We start from the raw sequence: 23,850 nt of genomic DNA, 5'->3' as shown, positions 1-23,850 counted from the left end.
CTCTTGAAGAAAAGTAAGGGAAGTGCAATCTGTTTCCATCTCACCGGACTGTGACATGGATGACTACACAGTCCAGTGGGTGGAGAATTGGCTAGAGGGTCGCAACCAGAGAGTCGTGGTGGATGGGTCGGTTTCGACCTGGAAGGGTGTGGGCAGTGGGGTCCCGCAGGGCTCAGTCCTTGGACCAATACTCTTTAATGTCTTCATCAGCAACTTGGACGAGGGAGTGAAGTGTACTCTGTCCAAGTTTGCGGATGACACAAAACTATGGGGAGAAGTGGACACACTGGAGGGCAGGGAACAGCTGCAAGCAGACCTGGACAGGTTGGACAAGTGGGCAGAAAACAATAGAATGCAGTTCAACAAGGAGAAATGCAAAGTGCTGCACCTAGGGAGGAAAAATGTCCAGCACACCTACAGCCTAGGAAATGACCTGCTGGGTGGCACGGAAGTGGAAAGGGATCTCGGAGTCCTAGTGGACTCCAAGATGAACATGAGTCAACAGTATGACGAAGCCATCAGAAAAGCCAATGGCACTTTATCATGCATCAGCAGATGCATGACGAATAAATCCAAAGAGGTGATACTTCCCCTCTATCGAGCGCTGGTCAGACCGCAGTTGGAGTACTGCGTGCAGTTCTGGGCACCGCACTTCGAGAGGGACGCAGATAACCTGGAGAGGGTCCAGAGAAGGGCCACTCATATGGTTAAGGGCTTGCAGACCAAGCCCTACGAGGAGAGACTAGGGCACTTGGACCTCTTCAGCCTCCGCAAGAGAAGGTTGAGAGGCGACCTTGCGGCTGCCTATAAATTCATCACGGGGGCACAGAAGGGAATTGGTGAGGTTTTATTCACCAAGGTGCCCCGGGGGTTACAAGAAATAATGGCCACAAGCTAGCAGAGGGCAGATTTAGACTGGACATTAGGAAGAACTTCTTCACAGTTAGAGTAGCCAAGGTCTGGAACGGGCTCCCAAGGGAGGCGGTGCTCTCCCCTACCCTGGGGGTCTTCAAGAGGAGGTTGGATATGCATCTAGCTGGGGTCATCTAGACCCAGCACTCTTTCCTGCCTATGCAGGGGGTCGGACTCGATGATCTATTGAGGTCCCTTCTGACCCTAACATCTATGAATCTATGAATCTTCTTCCATATAAGCAGCATTTTAGGATTGTAAGGCTGCAGTCTGAACAGGTAGCTTCCTTCACCAGAACGATCACCTTGCACCCCAAGCCCCGGAGAGGTAAAAGAGCATATAGCCCCATTCTGAGAGGGCATTGAAGTAGGACACTAAGTGCCTCAAGATACTTGTGTAGACTTGGGTAATAGCAGAGAAGACAGAATATGGAAGGGAACTGAAAAACTCAAAGAAAAACCTAAACCCTTATTTCAAAACGTCTCAAGAAAGTGGGTTCAGGTTCATGCATGCTTGCTCCCCTCACTGAACTCTGCACATTTTGAGGTCTTTCAAATAAACTTCTAGATGCTGCATTAAACTACAGCTATTATCACCAAAGTTTTATACTAGTTAGTTGAGTGAATGACCATGCACCAAAACCTGTAGCCAGCTCTTGTTAGCCTTCCTCATAGTTCATAGCTGTGAATTATGGAATAGCTTAGAAAAACAATATCCAGGATGACAGCTTGCATCCTGCTTCGCTACAGCTACTCTAAAAATTGTTTTTCATTTGTGTGAAAGTCACAGTCTACTGGGCCAATGGGAAACAGCTGCACCCCAGTGAGGGGAAGGTAAGATGGGTGAATTCATCTCTGTAGGAAGGCAGGCAACATATATACCAGGATCCCCACCTTCAGCTATGCCCCACAGAATCCATAAAGCAGCGTGTGCCCCAGTCGGCATAGCTTTAGTACCCTCCCTTCAACCCCGCCCCCCACCACAGGCACTGCCACTCAATTATGCAGCTATCTAACTTAGTTTCAGGCCCCCTCAAACACTGAGGGCTTACGGGTACTTGGCATTGCTTCGAGTACCCTCTAGTCCCTCCTGATTTTGTGGGAGAATCAAGCCTATAAACTGCCTATATACAAGCCACACAATTATTTGCTTTTTGATAGCTTTGCATCTAACAACCGTCTCAAACAATTTAAGTTGTGTGCTTGTGGGGAGCCGAAAAGCACATTTGGGCTGGCAACTTTTATGCTAGGTTTCTGCCTGCTATGGAATAACATAAAATGAAGAAATGGGATTTAAAATGAAGGGAGAAAAATCAATCTAACTATGGCAGACCTGCCAGGCACAACTATAATAAAAAAGATTGAAGGCTCAGCCAATCCAATTAAACCATGCTGGTATTTTATTTTAACTAGCTATCAATTTTGTTCACCTCTTCATAAGGAGCAGTAATTCAGCCAAATTGCCAAGGTGAGCAAAGCCTTAAAAAAAAAAAACCTCTCTTTCACTTAGTATCTTTCTATGGAGAGAAAAAAGACCATAGAGGTATTTTTAAGAGAATGAGTATAACAGGAAGATCATTTCAATTCTGGTGAGTACAGTGGGACACAGGGTAGAAGCAGAAAGGAATTCAAAGCCAAGTCCTAACATCAGTATAAGATTCCTCTCCATCTGATATGTTCAGAAACATGTTAAGGCCACATCTATACTAGTAAAAATTATACTGTTTTTTTTTTATGTGCAATATATATATTAGTACTACATTATAATATATTATATAGTATTTATATACACATTAACAACTAATGGCTGTTCTGAAACATTGGACATTCTGATTATCTTGGTCAGTATTTCCAACGTGAACTCCATAGATGAAATGTAATGTTTAGTTCTTTGCATAACATTTAGAAAAAATACTTGCATGTCAAAACTAGATTATAATACCAAAATTCATGCAGATAAATTCACTTAACTTACAATACAGACAAACATGATTCTGATAAACACCCATTATTTGAATATATGGCATTCTAGCTAAGGCATTTGGTTTTATTTCAATCTCTTTTTTTAACCTGATTTGGAAACAGAAAACTTTTCCCGTGCTGTCATCATGCCATGCCTTATGGAATTATCTGGAAGTACCATCCTAAGTAGACGAATCTAAATTAGGTGCAACCAACTACACTTGACAACTATTTCCTCAGATTCAAACATAGTTGCAACCTAGTTTTAGAACAAAGTGTACTCAAACCTTGTTAAATTATTTCAAATCCCAGGACTTGTAGTAGACTTAAGGGACAAGGGACAGCCCTGTTGTTGTTATAGTCATTAATAGCCAGAAGACATGACGTGCTAGTTACTTTGCACAGGTGCGAACAACTACACAAGGGCAAAAGTGGAGAATTGGGTCCAGAGTGTCAGCCTGAACACTCAAATTCTTGTCAGCTTGTCATAACACTATGTATAGTACTGACTAAATTCAAAGCCCACTAAAATCAATGGAAAGACTCATTTACTTCAGTGGATTTTGAATCAAACCCTAAATTAATAAACTGAATTCATACAATTCCCATCAGCTTGCTAGTTGCCTGTCAAAAGAAACAATTAAAACACCAATTACAATGCTCATGAAAGTTTAAAGACAGAGATACATTTACAAGCTACTCAAGATATTGATACTGGAAGCTTCACCTGATTTTAGAAAAAGACAATGGCTTTTCAAAAAGAGGCCAGATACACTAAAGAAACTGTGATGCCACAAACCTATTCCCTGTAGAAATCTGTGTTGTATTATCAACTATTCTTTACATGCGTGCACACAAAAAAACAGGCTCAGGGTACATATAGACATTCAGGGAGGTTAGAGGAAGGTTAGATCAAGTTAAAAATGGCAACCCCTTCTAAGGTAAATTGGGATGGGGGGAGCTAGTGGGAGGGCTTTGGGGGAATCAGGGTGGCAGGATCTAGGGGGCAAGCAGGCTCTGGGGGGTGGGGGATCAGGGGGCAAGTAGAGTCCATAGGGGATCTGGGAAATCAGGGGGCAAGTGGGGTCTGTGGAGGGAATTGTGGGGATTGAGGAAGCTAGCATGTTTCATTGGGGGAGTTTGGGGGATCCAGGTGAAAATAGGAACCATGTTGGGGGGGTGGCTCTGGAAAGGTTTAGCGGAATCAGGGGGACTAGTGGGATCCACAAGAGGGGCTTGAGGAGCTCTGTACCCCCCTGGGACCAGAGACTATTTTTAGCCCACTAACCCCCTCCCACCTCCAGATGAGCAAACTCCCCCATCCCGCCTGTCTTTCCCCCCAGCCTGACTTACTTCCTTGGCTCCTGGTACTAGTGAATGCCAGTAAAACTGGCACAAGGAACAACTTGCAGGATGAGGCATTTGGCAGGTTTGGGGGACTGGCTGGTCCACAGGGGGTGGGATGAGGGGCTGGGAGCTAAAAATAGCCTGATGCAAGGGGGGTGGGTAGGAAAAGTGCAGCCCTGGGGCTAGGGCTAGTAGCTGGGCTTTCCCACCCCTGGGGTTGCACTGGGAGCTATACAGAAGGTAAATTAAATCAGTCTTGCCAGACCCAATCTAAATTAGACTACCTCTGAGGTAGAGTTAACTTAAATTGTGTCATCCATTTTCAGACTGATCTAAACTTCCTGAACTTCTGTACAGTTTGTACTTAGATCCACCTAACTACAGGTCTAAGGGCATGTCTACATGTGATGCTTTAACACGCACTAGCCTGTTAATGCACATTAATGGCACACAGCTACACATGTGCACCCTTAATGCACATTAAAAATGGTGAACAAATGCAGGTATCAAATTTAGGCGCAAATAGTTAAAGCACATTAATAAAAGTGTAGATGTGTTAAAGCACATTAATGCTGTATGTGTTGAATGACTTGAGACTAAAATTAGTCCCAAATCAGTTGACACGCATAGTGCTAATGCACTTTAATGCCTGCATGTGTAGATGCCTGCCTAAACCTGCTTAATGAGCATTAAACTAATATGCATTAAATTTAGGTGCACTTAAGTGCACATGTAGGCATGCCTTAAGTGTAAGGTCCATGCTTGGGCAAACTAAATTAGATCAAGTGATCATTTTTACTGCAAACTAACCTCCCCGAACATCTATATGTAACCTCACTGCAAAATTAGACCACAACAAATATTTTCTATTACATCACATAAGCATGCTCATGGGTAAATATAAAAACCACTATGCAATAACATAAACAAACTGCAGAAATAAGCCTGGTCATATTCCTCTTCTTTATGTACTGGCACCTTCCATTGTCTGCCAGGCTTGCTATCTGCTCTATATTGTTTAGTGTTTAATCTTTTTTTTTTTTTTTTTAAGAAACAGAGAGACAAATAGATGCCAGATAAAATAGGTCCATTAAAAATATGTGCTCATTTAAGAGATTAAGAACTCTAGAAAAGACCTGTGGGCTCTTGCAAACATGCAGTTCTCGGAGCCACTTTTCTTAACTTTTATAACTTGGACAACATCATCCCGAGGCTAAGAGCATGGAGCCAGGAGACTGCAGTCTGCTGTCTGGTCTGAGTTTATATAGTCAGTGTGTGCAGGGCTTCTCCCCAAAGAATGACTTTGCTTGATTATCTCCAGCTGGGACCTAGTACCAGATCTGCCCCAGCTGAGATTTGGCTCATTATAGTCAGGCAGACTTCCATGGGAAGTGGCCATCCACTCCCATATTCCTGAGCCAAAATTTAGCAGTGATGCAACCAGATAAGGTGAACAGGGCAACTGCCACAGCGCTAACTTGTGGGGGTGGGGGGGCCACACAATCCCTGTCCCCAGACACCCATCTGCATCCCTACACTGCTGGCCCTTAGTATATGATGGAACACTGTATAAACTTGTATCAAAATGTGTAGAGGTCAGACTGGATTATCAGGGAGGTCTCTTGAGGCCTTACAATCTATGAGAAGATGTCATGACCCGATATTAAGATGTCATTTTTAGTTCTAGAGATATCATTAGCAAGTTAATGCAGGTGATTACAGAATGATACATACAGAACTAAAAGGCTAGTTATGTGGCTGCAATGAAACTGGTATGAGATTAGTGAGAAATTTTGATGGACTGTGTGGGCCAGTGATTTTCAACCAGGATCCCATGTCATCCTGGGGTGCCTTGAGATCTTTTAAATGGTTCCACAGGGTACCACACAATGTAATCACCATTAAGTGTGAAAACATGATTCACAAGATAAACCTGAAGAGTTCAAACAGGAATCCATACCATTAAAAACAATTTTGACCTTTTGTGTTCTTTCTGATTCCTTTGCAACAGAAGAATTACTCTATTATCTTTCTATAGTCAAAAATTGAATGAAAACTAAAAGCTGACATTTTCCAAGTGGACCCTGGAAGTCTATCAAGGGATGGCTCGAATCTGAAAAGGTTGAGTACCACTGGTTTAGGGACAGTACTTTGTGCAGAAGGGAGATTTAGCATAATTTATCCATGTCATCCATTAGTAATTGTACAATGGTAACATATACCTTGTTATTATGTATCAAAGCATAACTACCGGATATTTAGTTAACCAAAATCTAAAACTAAATCTCAATGAGATAATTCAAGAGTTGTTATGTGTACCCTTAAAATCTACAATCCAAATGAGCATCTAGGCTCTTAGGATCACGTGGTCTGTGATGAGCATCCAACCTCAGACATACTTAGGCCAAGAAAATGTAATACTAAAAAAACCTTACAAATGAATTGCTACAGCACCTTGGGCTGAACAGAATGCATATGGAAAATGTACTCATCCTGGACATGACACAGGATACTCAGTACATGCAGGCCACAGAATCACAAAACACTTGACACCATCTACTTTCAGGAAGGTAAACAGCTTGGATGCCAAGGGACAGAGTTTTGAAAGCAGACAGAAGCAAAACACAGCTGTCTTGGTTTGAAAATATAGAATCTGGCCCACTAGTTATAAAGATAACATACCAATGATTCTCAAAAAAAGATTGACATGGTACCCTGAGGTGCAGTAAGGTGTGAAGAGATAAGCAAGGTGTGAGGAAATAATCAGATAAGCGCAGACTCTGGTTCGTCTCTGCCTGGCCAATTCCCCTCCCCACTACCTGACCCCTCTGCAAGGAGATTACCACTGTAATAAAAAAAATAGTTTTTGAAAATAAGTGCCACTCAATTCACAGAAGTTATGGAGGGGTGCCTCCAGTCCAAAGCAAAGTTGAGAACCACTGTAGTAAGCTAAAGGAAATCCTACAGCTATGGTAGGTTAACATTTATAACTATTTGAAATATATTTTTATGTCATAGACTCTGCTAAACGATTCACAAAAATTTGTGTGAAGGAAACCTTCCGTTGACTACAAAAGTAACTGAAAAATGAAGTATGTCCTATATTTAACTGAATTCTTCAACACAGCCTTTGCAACAGTCACAGGCAAAACTTCCAGAATACAGGACACATACTACTGTGGGTGTCAGTGAAGGCTGTTTTTTGCTTGGCTCTCATTTTAGATAGCAGAGTGCATTGTTAATATAATTTGATCATTACAGAGCTTGGAATAGGAAACTTCATCAGTAAACTTCAGAACTGTATACAATGCTTTTCACTTTTAAAAATAAAAATGATATAATAATGTCCAAAGTCTCACAATACACAAGGGCTAGAAAAGAGTGTTGTGCCCCATCAGAAAAATAAAATGCTCAGCTCCCCAACAATATAAAACATTTATTTCTCACCCAGATAGTCCAGAAAATATTGAAACATTACCATGGAATGTTTATCATCAACCCAGCATCTTGGGTCACTTTGATTTAAAGGGGCTATTGCTCGTTTGGGGAAAAGGCAGGTAATATTTCTATAGGTTGCTTAAGACAAAAAATAGCAGAAAGAAAGAAATCACTCAGATTCAGAACATTGGAAGTTGTCCTAGACAGACAATTAATGGGCAGAATGCCAGTACGATGGTCCAAGGTAGAAAAAAAATGCTCTTTATCATCAATCCATATAAGTGTCACTACAACATCTATGGGATGTAGTGAATACATGATCATTCAGTAAAAACAAGGCATTGTGAGTTTGCAATGGCATATTCCTAGTGAACAGCAAAGCTCGGGCAAGTTAGGCAGAGTATCCCAAACAAGTTCAGATAAGAACTTGTAATATCATTTGTATCATGCAGCATCATATATTGTATGCACACGTAATTATACTAAAGACATTTTAGGAATGTTTGTAGAGCAAAGTAATAGGGCTATGCAAAGCTTTGGTCCCTGATTCGATTAGTCAGAGACTTGGCCTGATTCAGTGGCTGAATCTCCGAATCCAAATCAAATCAGGAGACCCTTAAATCTCTCCGAATCAAATTGGAACTCTCTGAATTGATTCAGAGAGATTCAGAAAGATTCGGTGATTCAGACATAGATACAGCTTTAAATGTATTTTCTACATACCTCAAGGTAGCAGGCAGTGAGTGAACACTGAGATGGTAGGGCAGATGGACCATCCCACAGGAGTGTGGTGGGGCTCCCCAGCATGCTCAGCAGCAGACCCGGAAGTGGATCAGAAGCACTTTCAGTCCACTTCTGGGTCTGCCGGGGAGCACATGGGGGGGCCCCCCACATCCCCCCAGCTCAGCAACTGATGCCTCTTGGGTTTGGGGGGCACCTGGGGTCCCCCATGGCTGATCACCAAGCCAGAGGGGTATGGGGAGCCCCCTAACACACTCTCTGGGAAACCCGGAAGTGGACTGGAAGTACTTTTGGTCCACTTCTAGGTTTGCTGCCAAGCATGCAGCCCCCCTCCTCCCCGCCTCCCCACACTCCTGTGGGATACTCCATCTGCCCCACCATCGCAGCATTCATGAGTCATGCCTGGTACCTCAAGGTATGTAGAAAAAAATCATTTAAAGCTGTGTCTATGGCCGAACTCCTGATTCTCCGAATCAGCATCGAATTTTCAGATTCAGATCCGGCCAGCAAATCAGGGGCAATGCTCCAAATCAACGAATCAAATCATTGTCCCCAATTTGGGCCAAATCCAAATCTAAATCGAAAATGACCCATTTCACACACCCCTACAAAATAATGACAGTTTTTATATTCCTCTGCTGGTAAAAACAGGTCCTGTATTTACTTACCCAGGAATTCAACGGTATGGGGTGCAGAAGAAACAAGAACTACTGGCCACACAGGTCTAGAAGAGAGTGCTCTGTCTTAGTGGAAAGTTGGGAATCTCTCCTTCTCAGTGGCTTACTTTCATAGTTTTTTATTTGTGGAGGAGGTGGTGTGAGTACAGGATGGAATCTTATCTTTGGGCAAATGATCAGGGGTTTCTGGGAAGCATCTTCTACCCGTAGAAAGAAGGGGAAAAAACATTTCTTTGTTGGGATGATTTTCTTGGTTAATTTATAATGGCAACCATCTGAAGTCATTGAAAAGTTCAGAGTGCTACAATTAATCCCAGGCTGAGTGTCTAGTGCACAGAAGGCACTCAAAGGTGTGGGATAAATCTAGTTCTCAGAAGGCAGATGCACCTTATAAACTAACTGAATCAGGGATACATAAGCTTTTCTAAGCCCAAGTTGACTTCATCAGATGCTAGTTCTTGGCACTGTAACTAATTTATTGTATGGTTCTGCAGTTTATGGCATGGATATCACTTTTACATACATGGGAAGGATGGCTAGATAGAAGTAATTGTGGATCAGAATGCTTATCGCATACCTGCAAAACAGCTTATAGGATCAGGCCTTGAGTTATATAGTGGTAACTTGTCTTCCTGGTTACTATTCAAATTTGATCAGCAAACTCACAGACCAATAAATGCACCATAAAAAGTGTCTTTATCATAAAACCTAGCATAAAGTTATGGATGAAATTTCATTGTATTTATTGAAAATGGATTTCTCAGCTTAAACATTACCTAATTTCAGGCACAGTGAGGACAGTGAGTTTTGTTGTACATAGATTTTCTCACATTTTTACCAAGCAAAAACACTTTGAAGGTAAAATATCAAATTGTAAAGGATAGTGGTCCATGCTGTAGGTAGATACCCAGTAGGCATTTGTCTGATTTAAGATAGATGACATATTGAAGGTGGTATTACACATCTAGTTGCAAATCATTGGAATGTCATGACCTATTAAACTTAGGACATGTTAGGAGACAACTCTCACCTGACAGGGACCAATTTGCAATGCCACAAGGGCATTTAACACATGCTAAACTGCCTGAGCATACACCTGCTCATATTTTAACTGCCCTTAGTAAGCATTACATTGAACATGTGACACCACCCTCAGATTTAAGACACAGTTATCAAGCGTGTGCAAGACCCACTGAAGTCAATGAAAGATGCCCATGGACTTCAACAAGCTTTTGATTGAGTTCTAATAATATTTTCACAAGGACACACTACACTTCCTTAGCTGTAATAATTATGTTGGGATTTTACTGGATGAGATGTAAAATTAATAATATTTTGGCCACATTAAGATAAAATATTATTCAACATATGACATTAAATGAGAGCAAAAAACACAAAAACTAATAACAGCCACATTATGAACAGTGCTGCAGATCCTACCTCTAATTGCAAACCTGCATTGTTGAATGCATAGTTTCTTCGCCACTGTAATTTTGGCACACAAAATGCTGGGATCCAGTTGACTTCAGGTTGATTTGAATCAGGCCCTTTGCATCCAGCTCCCAGATCTTTACAAGTAAATACCATTTATAGGCATCCCAGCACATCGTACCAGAGCAAATTTTTGTTGTATTTTCAAGAGTAGCCAAAATAGCTGAGCACAAACAAGGGTGCCAAATTCTAATCCCCTCCCTGGCCTGTACGGGATCTCCAGTCCTTCCTTGAACAACTACCCCAGCCAGGATTGGATCTCTAAACCAGGAGTTTTCAAACCTTTTTTAATAAGTGTACCCTCGGCAGTCAGATGTGGCGCAGAGGTTGGGGTGGAGAGGGCGAGGGGGTGGCATGCAGCCAGACGTGGAGCAGTGGCAGCATGGAGTGGTGGGTGGCAGTGGCAGCCACCGTATGCAAGCTTCCTCCCCACCCTACATCCGGCTGGCTGGACGATGCCCGTGCGGCCTGCAGTTGGCACCACTGCCCTTGCCCTGCTCCTGGGAAGTGGAGGTGTGGAGTGGTGGGTGGCGAAGCTCCGCCCTGCCCACCCAAGCATACCCCCTTAGGGCCTTTCAAAGTACCCCCCTACTCTAGACAATGAGTGGCAGAACCAACCAAACCCTTGCCCTGGCTGCCTTAATTCACAGGTACTCCAAGCTTCAGTGCTATGAGCTCCTGGCCCCGGTGAGGCTCTATTTTTAGGACTATGATGCTGCCATGGGCATCATGCTAGCTCACTTGGGAGACGCACAACATGATGCTGCGGGTCTGGTATCAGATAGCGCCTCATTGCTACTGAGCACTACCAGTGAGCTGGGACTGGTAGAAACAACTCATGCTCAGAACCTGGGATGACTAGCAGTGGCAGCAAAACTTTAGGACATTTCATGACACATTCATGGACCTTTGTGCTGAGCTGACCCCCATGCTCCTGCACCTGGGTTTCTGCACCCCATGCCCACTGAGAGATATATGACCCTAGTCATTTGGAAACTGGTAAATACTGACAGCCTCCATTCCATCCCTAATCAGTTTGGCATGGGGCAGACAACAATGACAATAGCCATGAATGAAGCATGTGACACCAAGCTGGGACCTCAGTTCATCTGGCTGGGACTTACAGGAGGTCATTGCTGGATTCAAAGAGACAGGCTTCCCAAACTGCACAGGGGGCATCTATGGGACCCATGTGCCCATTCTATGCCTCTCTCACTACACATTGGATTAAATACATTGAAAGGAGTTCTTTTTAGTTTTACTCCAAGGAGTCATGGACTCTCCTGGGGTACTTCACTGTTTGGTGGTCAGGCTGGGTACACAGTGTCCACATGTTCAAAAACTCCAGTTTCCTGGAGATCATGGAGCAGAGGGAGTTCAGTCCTGGTGCTTTCACCATGATATTTGGGTGGGCTGACTATTCCCCTTTTGATCATTGGGGACCTGGCCACCCACTCTTCCCTTGGTTCATCAAGCCATACATCAGCTGGCTGGAGCCCAGAAAGGAGTTCTTTTATTACCGTTGTCAATTATGTGTCTACTGTGGCCCTGGAAACATCACACTCTGGAAGAATGCCCATTCACCTGCTCCTACTCCCCATGTACCAACCTGGAAATGGGGCAGCAAAGTTGCTGTGAAAGCTGTCACTACCACCACTGTTCTGAGACATGCAAGAGACAGAGATCACAAAAGCAGTGGCAGAATGGTCTCAGTGCTGCATTTCTGGCTATAATGCAGGCAGAGCAGAAGGAGGTGGGCAAGATGCTCCTAAGACTCTTGCTCAAGCACCAAAGACTTACCGATCCTGGCTGTTTTTTTTAAAGGTGTAGTTCTGAAAGTATAATATTCCAAAGTGAAAGGATAAAACAGAACAACCTATGGCTAAAAGGCTTTATTTGAATCAAACCATGCTAAAAGCAAAGTAACTGTTTTATTAAAATGAGATTGACTTTGCAAATGATTCAGAAAATAAATCCCTGTATTTTTTTAGCAAAGACACACATTAGCTTCACCTGGAACAGAACGGTCTCTCTCATTCAATGGTATTAATGAGTACTGTCTTAGAGGTTAACAACAAGCATACTCACACATGCATGTAATTAAATTATCATCAGGCAACTCTGTCCCTGATTGCCACCTGCCTCACACTGTGTGCATTCATAGATTCATAGATGTTAGGGTCGGAAGGGACCTCAATAGATCATCAAGTCCGACCCCCTGCATAAGCAGGAAAGAGTGCTGGGTCTAGATGACCCCAGCTAGATACTCGTCTAACCTCCTCTTGAAGACCCCCAGGGTAGGGGAGAGCACCACCTCCCTTGGGAGCCCGTTCCAGACCTTGGCCACTCGAACTGTGAAGAAGTTCTTCCTTATGTCCAGTCTAAATCTGCTCTCTACTAGCTTGTGGCCATTGTTTCTTGTAACCCCCGGGGGCACCTTGGTGAATAAATCCTCACCAATTCTCTTCTGTGCCCCCGTGATGAACTTATAGGCAGCCACAAGGTCGCCTCTCAACCTTCTCTTGCGGAGGCTGAAAAGGTCCAGTTTCTCTAGTCTCTCCTCGTAGGGCTTGGTCTGCAGGCCCTTGACCATACGAGTTGCCCTTCGCTGTACCCTCTCCAGGTTATCCGCATCCTTCTTGAAGTGTGGCGCCCAGAATTGCACGCAGTACTCCAACTGCGGTCTGACCAACGCCCTATAGAGGGGAAGTATCACCTCCCTGGACCTATTTGTCATGCATCTGCTGATGCACGATAAAGTGCCATTGGCTTTTCCAATGGCTTCGTCACACTGCCGGCTCATGTTCATCTTGGAGTCCACTAGGACTCCAAGATCCCTTTCCACCTCTGTGCCACCCAGCAGGTCATTCCCTAGGCTGTAGGTGTGCTGGACATTTTTCCTCCCTAGGTGCAGCACTTTGCATTTCTCCTTGTTGAACTGCATCCTGTTGTTTTCTGCCCACTTGTCCAACCTATCCAGGTCTGCCTGCAGCTGTTCCCTGCCCTCCGGTGTGTCCACTTCTCCCCATAGCTTTGTGTCATCTGCAAACTTGGACAGAGTACATTTCACTCCCACGTCCAAGTCGCTGATGAAGACATTAAAGAGTATCGGTCCAAGGACCGAACCCTGCGGGACCCCACTGCCCACACCCTTCTAGGTCAAGACCAACCCATCTACCACGACTCTTTGGGTGCGACCCTCTAGCCAATTCGCCACCCACCGGACTGTGCAGTCATCCACATCACAGCCTCTTAACTTGTTCACCAGTGTGGGGTGGGATACCGTATCGAAGGCCTTCCTGAAGTCTAAGTATACGACATCCACCCCTCCTCCTGTGTCCAGGCGTTTCGTAACCTGGTCATAGAAAGAGACTAGGTTGGTCAGGCACGATCTGCCTGCCACAAACCCGTGCTGGTTTCCCCTCAGCATAATTTGCCCTGCCGGGCTCTCACAAATGTGAGCCTTGATAATTTTTTCAAAGACTTTACCAAGGATGGAGGTGAGACTGACCAGCCTATAGTTGCCCGGGTCCTCCTTCCTCCCCTTTTTGAAAATGGGGACCACATTAGCCCTTTTCCAGTCCTCCAGGACTTGGCCCGTGCGCCACGAGCATTCGAATATTCCCGCCAGTGGCTCTGCAATGATGTCGGCCAGTGCCTTCAGCACCCTCGGATGGAGCCCATCCGGGCCTGCCGACTTAAAGGCATCCAGTTCTTCCAAGTGACTCTGCACCACCTCAGGATCTACGTATGGAAGTCTGGCGCCTTGCTGCTGCCTCTCTACAACCCCAGTGAGAGACTTGTCGTGCCCCTCGCTTAGGAACACTGAGGCAAAGAACTCGTTGAGGAGTTCAGCCTTGTCCCCCCTATCTGTCACCAATTGTTTCTGCCCATTTAGCAGCGGTCCTATTCCTCCCTGGGCCTTCCTTTTACTCCCAATATATCTAAAAAACAATTTCTTGTTGTCCTTTACTTGGGTTGCCATCCTCAGCTCCATGGTAGCTTTGGCCCGCCTAACTGCCTCCCTACAAGCACGAGCAGAGGAGGTATATTCATCTTTAGTGATCTCACCCTGTTTCCACTTTTTATGTGCTCCCCTTTTGGCCCTTAGGCTGCCCTGGATTTCTCTGGTCAGCCATGGAAGCCTCCTGGCCCCTTTCCCTCTTTTGCCTCGCTCGGGGATCGTCTTGCTTTGTGCCCGAAGGATCGTTTCCTTTAGGCACAGCCACCCTTCTTGGGCTCCCATCCCATCAAAACTCCTATTCTGCAGTGCTTCCTTGACTAATTCATTTATACCTCTGCAAACTGAGCATAAACTTGGGGTAAAATACTACTATACTGACTTGGTAGTATTTTCTATCAGCTTTGCAGTCACTTTACAAAGATACAAATGAATATAGAGAGCATGAGACAATTGAGAATCAGGCCCTATATCTATTGTTGATGATGTCTATAACAACAGCCCAGGCATTTTGGAAGAGAGCATCAAACATGTTAGAAATATATATATATATATATATATATATATATATAGTATTTTTTTTCCCTCCTACATTGTATCTACCTTAATCATTCTACTCCCACAGAGCCGGCTCTGCTTCAGTGACTGTCTCCTTTACTTGCTTAGAAGTTATTATATTTCTACTGTAATTGAAAATGCACAATTTTCAAATGAAAATATTAAGTTCCAGATACCAGGAATAGTGTGTGGGTGCTACCAACTGAAATGATCTTTCCTTTCCCTGATAACAGGACCAGTTCCTTTTTCACCCATAGACCTGCATGTTTACAAAGACCATCTTCAGCTAAAGGAATGTATATCCAAACTGTGGAGTTTTTGTCACAGTGGCAGCTCACTGATCCAGTCTAGAGAAATTAGACTGTTCTAGTCTATTTTCTCAGACTAGAACCCCTTCCTCCAAAGCCAACTTAGTGGTGTTTAATCAAAGAGGAGTTTAATCAAAGAGGAGTTTAACCAAAGAGGTATTTCATAGATTTTCATAGATTTCATAGACATTAGGGCTGGAAGGGACCTCGGAAGATCATCGAGTCCAGCCCCCTGCCCAAAGGGCAGGAAGTCAGCTGGGGTCATAGGATCCCAGCAAGATGAGCATCCAGTTTCATCTTGAAGGTGTTCAATGAAGGCGCTTGAACAACCTCTGGTGGCAGACTGTTCCAGACCTTGGGGGCTCGGACAGTAAAGAAAGTCTTCCTTATGTCCAGCCTGAAACGATCTTGTAGTAGTTTGTGACCATTCGACCTCGTCATCCCTTAGGGCACTCTGGTGAACAAACGTTCCCCCAGATACTGGTGGTCACCCCTGATAAACTTGTAGGTGGCCATCAGATCACCCCTGAGCCTGCGCTTTTCCAGGCTAAAGAGCCCCAGGGCTCTCAGCCTGTCATCGTAGGGTCTGCTTCCCTGACCTCTGATCATGCGCGTGGCTCTTCTCTGGACTCTCTCAAGCTTCTCCACATCCTTTTTGAATTGTGGAGCCCAAAACTGGATGCAGTACTCCAGCTGCGGCCTCACTAAGGCCGAGTACAGGGGGAGAATGACATCCCGGGATTTGCTTGAGAAGCATCTATGGATGCAAGCCAGCATTTTGGTCGCTTTACTAGCCACAGCATCGCATTGCAGGCTCATGTTCATCTTGTGGTCAATGATGACCCCCAAGTCTCTTTCTTCCATAGTGCTAGCCAACATATCACTGCCGAGCCTATAAGGATGCTGCGGGTTTTTTTTCCCCAAGGTGGAGAACCTTGCATTTATTGGCGTTGAACACCATCAGATTCTCATCCGCCCACTTGCTGAGCCTGTCCAGGTCAGCCTGGATCATCCGCCTGTCTTCTGGTGTGGATGCTTTGCCTCAAAGTTTGGTGTCATCTGCGAACTTGGCCAGTCTGTTTCTGACTCCAGTGTCCACATCATTAATGAAGATGTTGAACAGTATGGGTCCAAGGACAGAGCCCTGGGGGACCCCATTGGTCACAGGACACCACGATGAGTGACTTCTATCAATTACTACCCTCTAGGTCCAACCCCGGAGCCAATTTTCCAGCCAGTGGATCGTGGAGGACCCAAGGCGACAATTGGCCAGTTTCTCCAAGAGACGATCATGGGACACCAGATCGAAGGCTTTTTTGAAGTCAAGATATATGACATCAATCTCATCTCCCTTGTCCAGGTGATAGGTCACCTGGTCGTAGAAGGAAATGAGATTGGTCAAGCAAGACCTACCCGCAACAAACCCGTGCTGGCTATCCCTTAAGATGTTGGCGTCGGCCAGTCCATTAAGGATGGCCTCCTTAATAAACTTTTCTAAGATCTTCCCCGGGATAGAAGTCAGGCTGATGGGCCTATAGTTAGCCGGATCCACTTTCCTCCCTTTCTTGAAGATAGGCACCACATTGGCCTTCTTCCAGTCTTCGGGCACTACACCAGAGCGCCAAAAGTTTTCAAAGATCCACGCTAGAGGCTGGGCTATGATGCTCGCCAGCTCCTTGAGTACCCTGGGGTGAAGATTGTCAGGGCCGGCTGACTTGAAGGTATCCAGCTTCTCAAGATGTTCCTTCACAAAGTCAGCATTAATGGAGGGCAGGGGATCACCCTCACCCGGACTTCCCGGCCCTGTAGCGGGCATGGGAGTCCCATGGGGCTGATGAAAGACTGACGCAAAGTACCTATTTAATAGGTTGGCTTTTTCCTGGGCGTCAGTTGCCCCATCTGGTTCAGCAGGGGTCCAACGTTGCCCCTTGCTTTTCCTCCAGCTCCCCACATATCTGAAAAAGGACTTTTTGTTGTCCTTGATGCTCAAAGCTAGCTGGAGTTCAGTTGCAGCCTTGGCTTTCCTGGTCTGCTCCCTACAGGACCGGACCAGTGCAGAATAATCCTCCTTGGAGGTGACTCCCATCCTCCATCCTTTGTAGGCCTTTCTTTTTAGCCTCAGGAGGTCTGCTAGGTCCCTGGAGAGCCAGGGGGGCTGCTGTGCCCTCTTGCTGCCTTTCCTCCGAGATGGAATAGACTTAGTTTGTGCATTGAGGATTGCTCCCTTGAGGAGCAACCACTCTTCTTGAACTCCCCTCTCCCTGTGGTCACAGTCCCTTAGGGCCTCACTGACAAGCCTCCTGAGCTTGTCAAAGTCGGCTTTCCTGAAGTCAAGGACTTCCATGTTGCTGACTGACTTGCCAGCTTTTCGGCGGATGGTGAAGGTGATCATCACCCAGCTTCCCATCGATCACTAGGTCACCAACTAGGTCATCCCCAGTAGCCAGTACCAGGTCGAGCAGCGCTTTGCCTCTCGTTGGCCCATAGACTTCTTGAGTCAGGTAGAGGTCATCCACGCACAAGAGGAAGCTCTGCGACCGCTCACAATTTAATCAAAGATCTAACCAAACTCACTTTTGATTTTGAAAAAAAATGCAAATCCTACTCCTTTGTGAAATCAAAACTACCCCTTAATTTGCCCGTGTACAAAGTTTTCTGGCTCAGGCCATATAGGGTGCAGAGTCTGGGCCACATGGAAGCCCAATGCTGCCAAGAAGCTTCAATAAGGCCATTCCATTGTCTGACTGGAAGATGATCAATGACACCTGCTCAGTTGAATCTGTTAAGTACGATACTGTTACAGAAGAGAGAGCAGTCTGAAACTGACCCAGACCAAACCTGATTCTAGTCAGGGATTCTTGCATAGGACACAGAAAAGAACATTTTAAATGATCTCTAAGGGAGTTGTATGAATAATTCCTCAGTTCTGATCTACTTACTTGCACAATAAGTTTGAATATAGACTGACCCCAAAGTGGGGCTCCAAATCAACATTGTCAAGTTTGAACCTGTCTTCCACCTACCGCATATGAAATCACAGATTGCATACCACCACAGATGGGCCCAAACTTCTTGGTAACACAAGTCTGCGTTTGAAATGTAATGCCAGAGCAAGATAATTTTGCGTGGGTTTCAGGTTTTGTTGCAAGCAGCTCCCCACAGCTCTCATAACAACTGTTAAACCACTATGACCATATGTTTACTAAATCTAACCTCACTTAGGTTCAGAGGCCCTGGTTCAGTGAGACGTTTAAGTAAGTGTACAATCCCACTGACTTCAGCTGACCCACTCACATGCTTTTTTTCTTTGGTATGATGAGTAAAGTTTATGTAAACTCCACTTAAATAGCACATTCATCATTAATGAACAAAGGCCTCCAAGTTAGAGTTCAGACTTAAAGTGTTGCTGCTGTTTCTAAATCTGTCAGAGTCCCTGAATAAAATGACAGCCTTGAGTTCAGCTAAGATGAAGCTTAACTGTGTCAGCTTGACTTGTAAGCATCTGTCATCCCCTGACACCAAGAGAAAGAGAGACAAATAAAGAATGCTCTCATCTCTCTCCACTTTCCCTTTCTAGGACAGGTCTTCTACATCTAAAGTAAAAATTACACCCATCCCATATATAGCCAGTGTTCTGCTTGTAACTTTAGCATCTCAAAAATGCTGAATCATGCAACATGCAACAGAAAACAGTACCTGCGCAGGGAAAACAATGACTCAGGACACTGATCTCTGGTATACATCTTGAATGAGCTTGTGAAATTATTTGGCCCAGTAGGTGACACAAATATGCATGATTCAGCTACCCTGAGGACCCATCTTCAAGTTGAGTTCTCTCACTGGCAGATCTACGTATGTGTTGACAGTGGCATCATTTCCAACTGTCCTGAATAAGACTGCCTTTTAATACTGACCTCAGGAATAAAAATAATAACATTGATTTTCCAATGGAGCTTTGCAACCAAATAAGTAAAAAGGTAAGATGAAGAAAATAAGCAAAGTAAAACCTCTGTTACTCAACCATATCGAAGGCATCTAATCTAATGCACAGCCAAGCATGTCCACTACCTCAGTTTCCCATTACACAACAACTGTCCCATACTGACTGGTCTCCAAGGTGCGCCTATGCATAGTGGTGTGAAGGCGACTTAACCCACTGGCTTCCTACAGAGTTCATCATTTCCACAGTATCAGATCATGTATAATACCCATATAAACAAGTAATATTCAGCTACGGCCCTTGCTGAAAGTCTGTTCTCTTCATCCTTGGGCCTTGCTACCGGACCCATGTTGCATTCTTTGTGGGTTCCAATCAATCCTCTTCTTCACCATACCAAGGGTCCCAAATGAAGCCCAAATGAACGGGTTATCTCCCCTAAGGCACACTAGCTCTTGTCCTATCCCTCCTAACCATGTTTCTCCCAGGCCGCCTTCCTCCAAGATGAGGTCCAAATAACCATGTTTATTAATTACACACAGCATGCAAAGCCCTGTAAAGAGCTGCACCACTACTGAAGGATGGCTTGTAAACAGAGAACATATAGAGCAGTACTAGAAGTTTCACAACATTTTTAAAGGAATACTACCCTATTCCTAAACAGGCAGCAGGCAGGCAAGGTAGCACCTTAGATACAAACTGGTTGAGAGAGAGATAAGATGTTGTAAGTGACAGCTTCCGCCTGACTTCAGACTAACATGGCTAACCACTTCTCTGTTCCTAAACACCGAAAGCTGCAGAAGGGTATTCTCTCATGCAGAAAGCACTGCACACCCTATTCTACTCCAACCCAAAATAAAGATAACTTGTAAATTAACATTTTAGATCCATCTGATACTCCTCCCTAGTCATCTGTCTAAGCTTCCACTTCTTGTAAGCTTTCTTTTTGTGTTTAAGCTCACTGAAGAGTTCTCTGCTTAACCAGCTGGTCACCTGCCATATATGCTATTCATCCTGCATATCAGGATGGTTCACTTCTGTGCCCCAAGTAAGGTTTCTTGAAAATACAACCAACTCTCCTGGACTCCTTTCCCCCTCAGACTGGAATCCAATCCACCAGTTCCTTGAGGGAGTCAAATTCTGCTTTTCCGAAGCCCAGGATGTATACTCTGGTGCTCTCCTTTTTTCCTTTGGTCAGGATCCTGAACTCAACCATCTCATGGCCACTGCTGCCCAAATTGCCATCCACTTCTACATCCCTCACCAATTCTTCCCTGTTTGTGAGCAGTGGGTCAAGAAGAGCATGGCCCCTAGTTGGCCACTCCAACACTTGCACCAGGATGTTGTCCCCAGTGCTCTAAAAATTTCCAGGATTGCCTGTGCACGGCTGTATTGCCCTCCCAGAAGAGGGTGACTGAAGTGCCCCATGAGAATCAGGGCCTGTGATCTGGAACCTTCCACTAGTTGTCTGAAGAAAGCCTCATCTGCCTCATCCTCCTGGTCTCGTGATCTATAGCAGACCCCCACCATGACATCACCCTTGTTGCTTGGCCCTTTAACCTTAACCCAGAGACTTTCAACAGGCCTATCTGCAATGTCATTCTGGAGCTCTGAGCAATCATACAGCTCTTTTACATACAGTACAACTCCTCCTCGTCTCCCCTGCCTGTCCTTCCTGAACAGTTTGCAAAAGTCACCCATCTATAATACTGTTCCAGTCATGCAAGCTATCCCACCAAGTCTCTGTTATTTCAATCAGATCATAGTTCCTTGACTGCGCAAGGACTTCCAGTTCTTCCTGCTTGTTTCCCAGGCTCCACGTGTTCATGTACAGACACCTGAGGTAACTAGCCAATTGCCCTACTTCCTCAGCAAGAATGAGGAGGACTCCCCTGCTGTCCCCTTCTCCTTGTGCTTCCTCCAGGTCTCTCACTTTCCCAATTACCTCAGGGTTTTGGTCTCCATCCTCCAGGTTAATGCCCTCCCTCAGTACGTTAGCGAGCCTGCCTACAAAGATGCTCTTCCCTCTCTTTGTTAGATGGATCCTGTCTCTTTCTAGCAATTGTTTTTGGAACAACATCCCATGCTCAAAGAAGCCAAATCCCTGCCGGCAACACCATCAGCATAGCCATGCATTGATCTACAGGATGTGTCCACCCCTGCCCATGCCTTTTCCCTTCAGCAGAAGGATCAAGGAGCACACCACCTGCATCCCCATCCCCTTCACCCTCGCACCCAGAGCCCTGTAGTCACTCTTGATCTGCTCAGGGTCAGCCCTGGAAGGATCATTTGTGCTCACATGGATGAGCAGCATGGGGTAGTTGTCAGAGGGTCGGGCGAGTCTCAGTAGTCCCTCCGTGACTTCTCAGATCCGGGCTCCAGGTAAGCAACAGACATCCCAGGACAAAAAGTCAGAGGGATCCATCTGCTGGCCTATCCCCTGCAGAAGGGAGTCTCCAGCCACCACCACCCATCACTTCCTCTTTGTGGCAGTGGTCTCAATCCTCTTTATAACCATCTTTTATTTGAAGACTGTTATCAAATCCTGCCTTGCCCCAGTCTTCTCTTCCTCAGATGGAATAACCCTAGTTCTTTCAGCCTTTCCTCATAAATCATGTTGCCCCGGCCTCTCATCATTTTTCTCACTCTCCAATGGACTTTTTCTAATCTGTCCACATCTTTCCTGAAGTATTTTTGTATGCCTTGGACTTGCTATTCTCAGCAGTTTTCCCTAGTTCTGCAATTGTAGCCTGTAGTTCCTAGGTTCATCATAAGGATTTCTATAAACCCAAGCTTGGACCACAAAGTCATGAAATGAACTCTTGTCATCATTACAGAGCTTAGACGGATGAGTCAGTCAGCAATACACTATACTCACCTCTAACCCAGTCTTTTCTTCAGATACAGCCAATCAACATATCTATGCCCACTTTATGGGTTTATTCACTTTCAGGACTTTGTCAAGTTTTACCTAACTCAGGTAACCTGAATCTCCCATTCCCTATTCCAACACGTATAATGGATACAAACAAATGTGTCTTAGGTTTTGTCTTATCAGGACCAAGTGAAAGGTTCAATGAGAATTATTTTTACTTCAAAGTTTTCCTTTTTCAGCTTGCAAGTTATCTGCAGGCCTGAGACTTCAGTTGTTCAAACGGGGAGAGAGAACACAGAAATAGTTTATAGTTCCTTTGTGCTCTCTTAATCCTTACTCAACCTGTCCTATAGCATAAATTAGAGGTAGCACCCAGACTGCTCTATTGTCCACTGGCAGCCCACAAGGCATACATGAAGGAGCAGTATTTGGAGATCAGGACAAAAGGTTGCTTCACCCATTCCTCCTTTTTCCTAGCCCTACTCCAAAGACTACAGTGTGGAGGGACTCACATGATCACTGCTCTGGTTGGTCTGTGATGCCAGAAGAGTCTTTCATGCAGAGGAAAACCTCAATTGACAATTTCAGACTGCTTCAGAGTTCTGTTGCATCACTGACCCAGCACAAAACAGCCTTAATGCACTGGAGGATCTGGCCAATTAATTTTTCAAATTAGCTTATCTGGGGAGATGAAAGCCAGTTGTGAGAAAATAAGACATTTAAAGCCTCTTGCAAATCCGAGTTGTCCTTCCCTGAAGTGCAATACCTCGTCAGTTCCACTTGTAGCTTGATCTTTTAAACAAGGAAATTTGAAAGTTTGTACCTGAATTTTACTTTGCAAAAGCAATCTTAATCTCCATCTCCCTTCTGTTAGTTGTGTAGTCTAAGTGTTTTCTTGTTCCACAGCATGTGTACCAGCAACAATTTAGACTGACCTAGTTTTAACATGGAAGTGAACACGGCACATGATGTTTAACTAGATATGCTGAGAATTATATATTTCTATTAGCAAATAATAGGAAATCAGGGTATTTGGCAAGAAGGACTCAGAGGTTCTTGTGACTGTGGAAGATTTTTTTTGTTTATACTTCTATTTTTACTCAGTATATAATCAGTATAATGAATTCAAGTGTACTCTGACCATCTCTGAAAGCCTTCCAAAGAGATTCAGTAGATACATGAGTAAGACAGGTCCAGTTGCAAAAACAACTAACCATTGGATTCAGGAACACAAGTCCCATTCACAGAGATGCATTTGAGAAATCTCTCAATTTAAGCCAAATGCAAAGAAATAAAAATATTTAAATCAACAGGAGTCTCCTCAGCTTACCTTTAAACATGCTTTTGTATTTGAATTGGCTTTGGACACAATAGTTGTAGCCATTATAGGGTTTTCAGAGAATAGATCATTGGACTAGCCCTTGACCAAAAGGTGTGACGTGCTAGAACTATGTATTTGCTAGGCAAAAAAATAAATTTCCAATCCCCTTTATTGGTTAATACATTAAAACTGAAAATCCCTCACATTTCCATTACTATGGGTTTCCTGAAATGAAACTCCAGTACTTAACAAAGCTTTGAGGAATGCACACAGGAATACTGGGCTTGGAGCCTATGCCAAATGAAGGGAACAGCATACAATTC

At 44.5% G+C, this 23,850-nt stretch overlaps 1 protein-coding gene across 1 annotated transcript in view; it reads left to right on the top strand.

Moving 5' to 3' along the window:
• KCNJ6 (potassium inwardly rectifying channel subfamily J member 6) overlaps positions 1-23,850 on the top strand; it is a 70,204-nt gene that overhangs the window by 15,183 nt on the left and 31,171 nt on the right. The gene's annotated exons all lie outside the window — the stretch shown is intronic.

This window comes from Alligator mississippiensis, chromosome 1 (genome assembly GCF_030867095.1).
Source record: "Alligator mississippiensis isolate rAllMis1 chromosome 1, rAllMis1, whole genome shotgun sequence".
In the NCBI taxonomy this organism is placed as follows: domain Eukaryota; kingdom Metazoa; phylum Chordata; order Crocodylia; family Alligatoridae; genus Alligator; species Alligator mississippiensis.
This window is presented reverse-complemented; position numbering and strand designations above follow the sequence as displayed.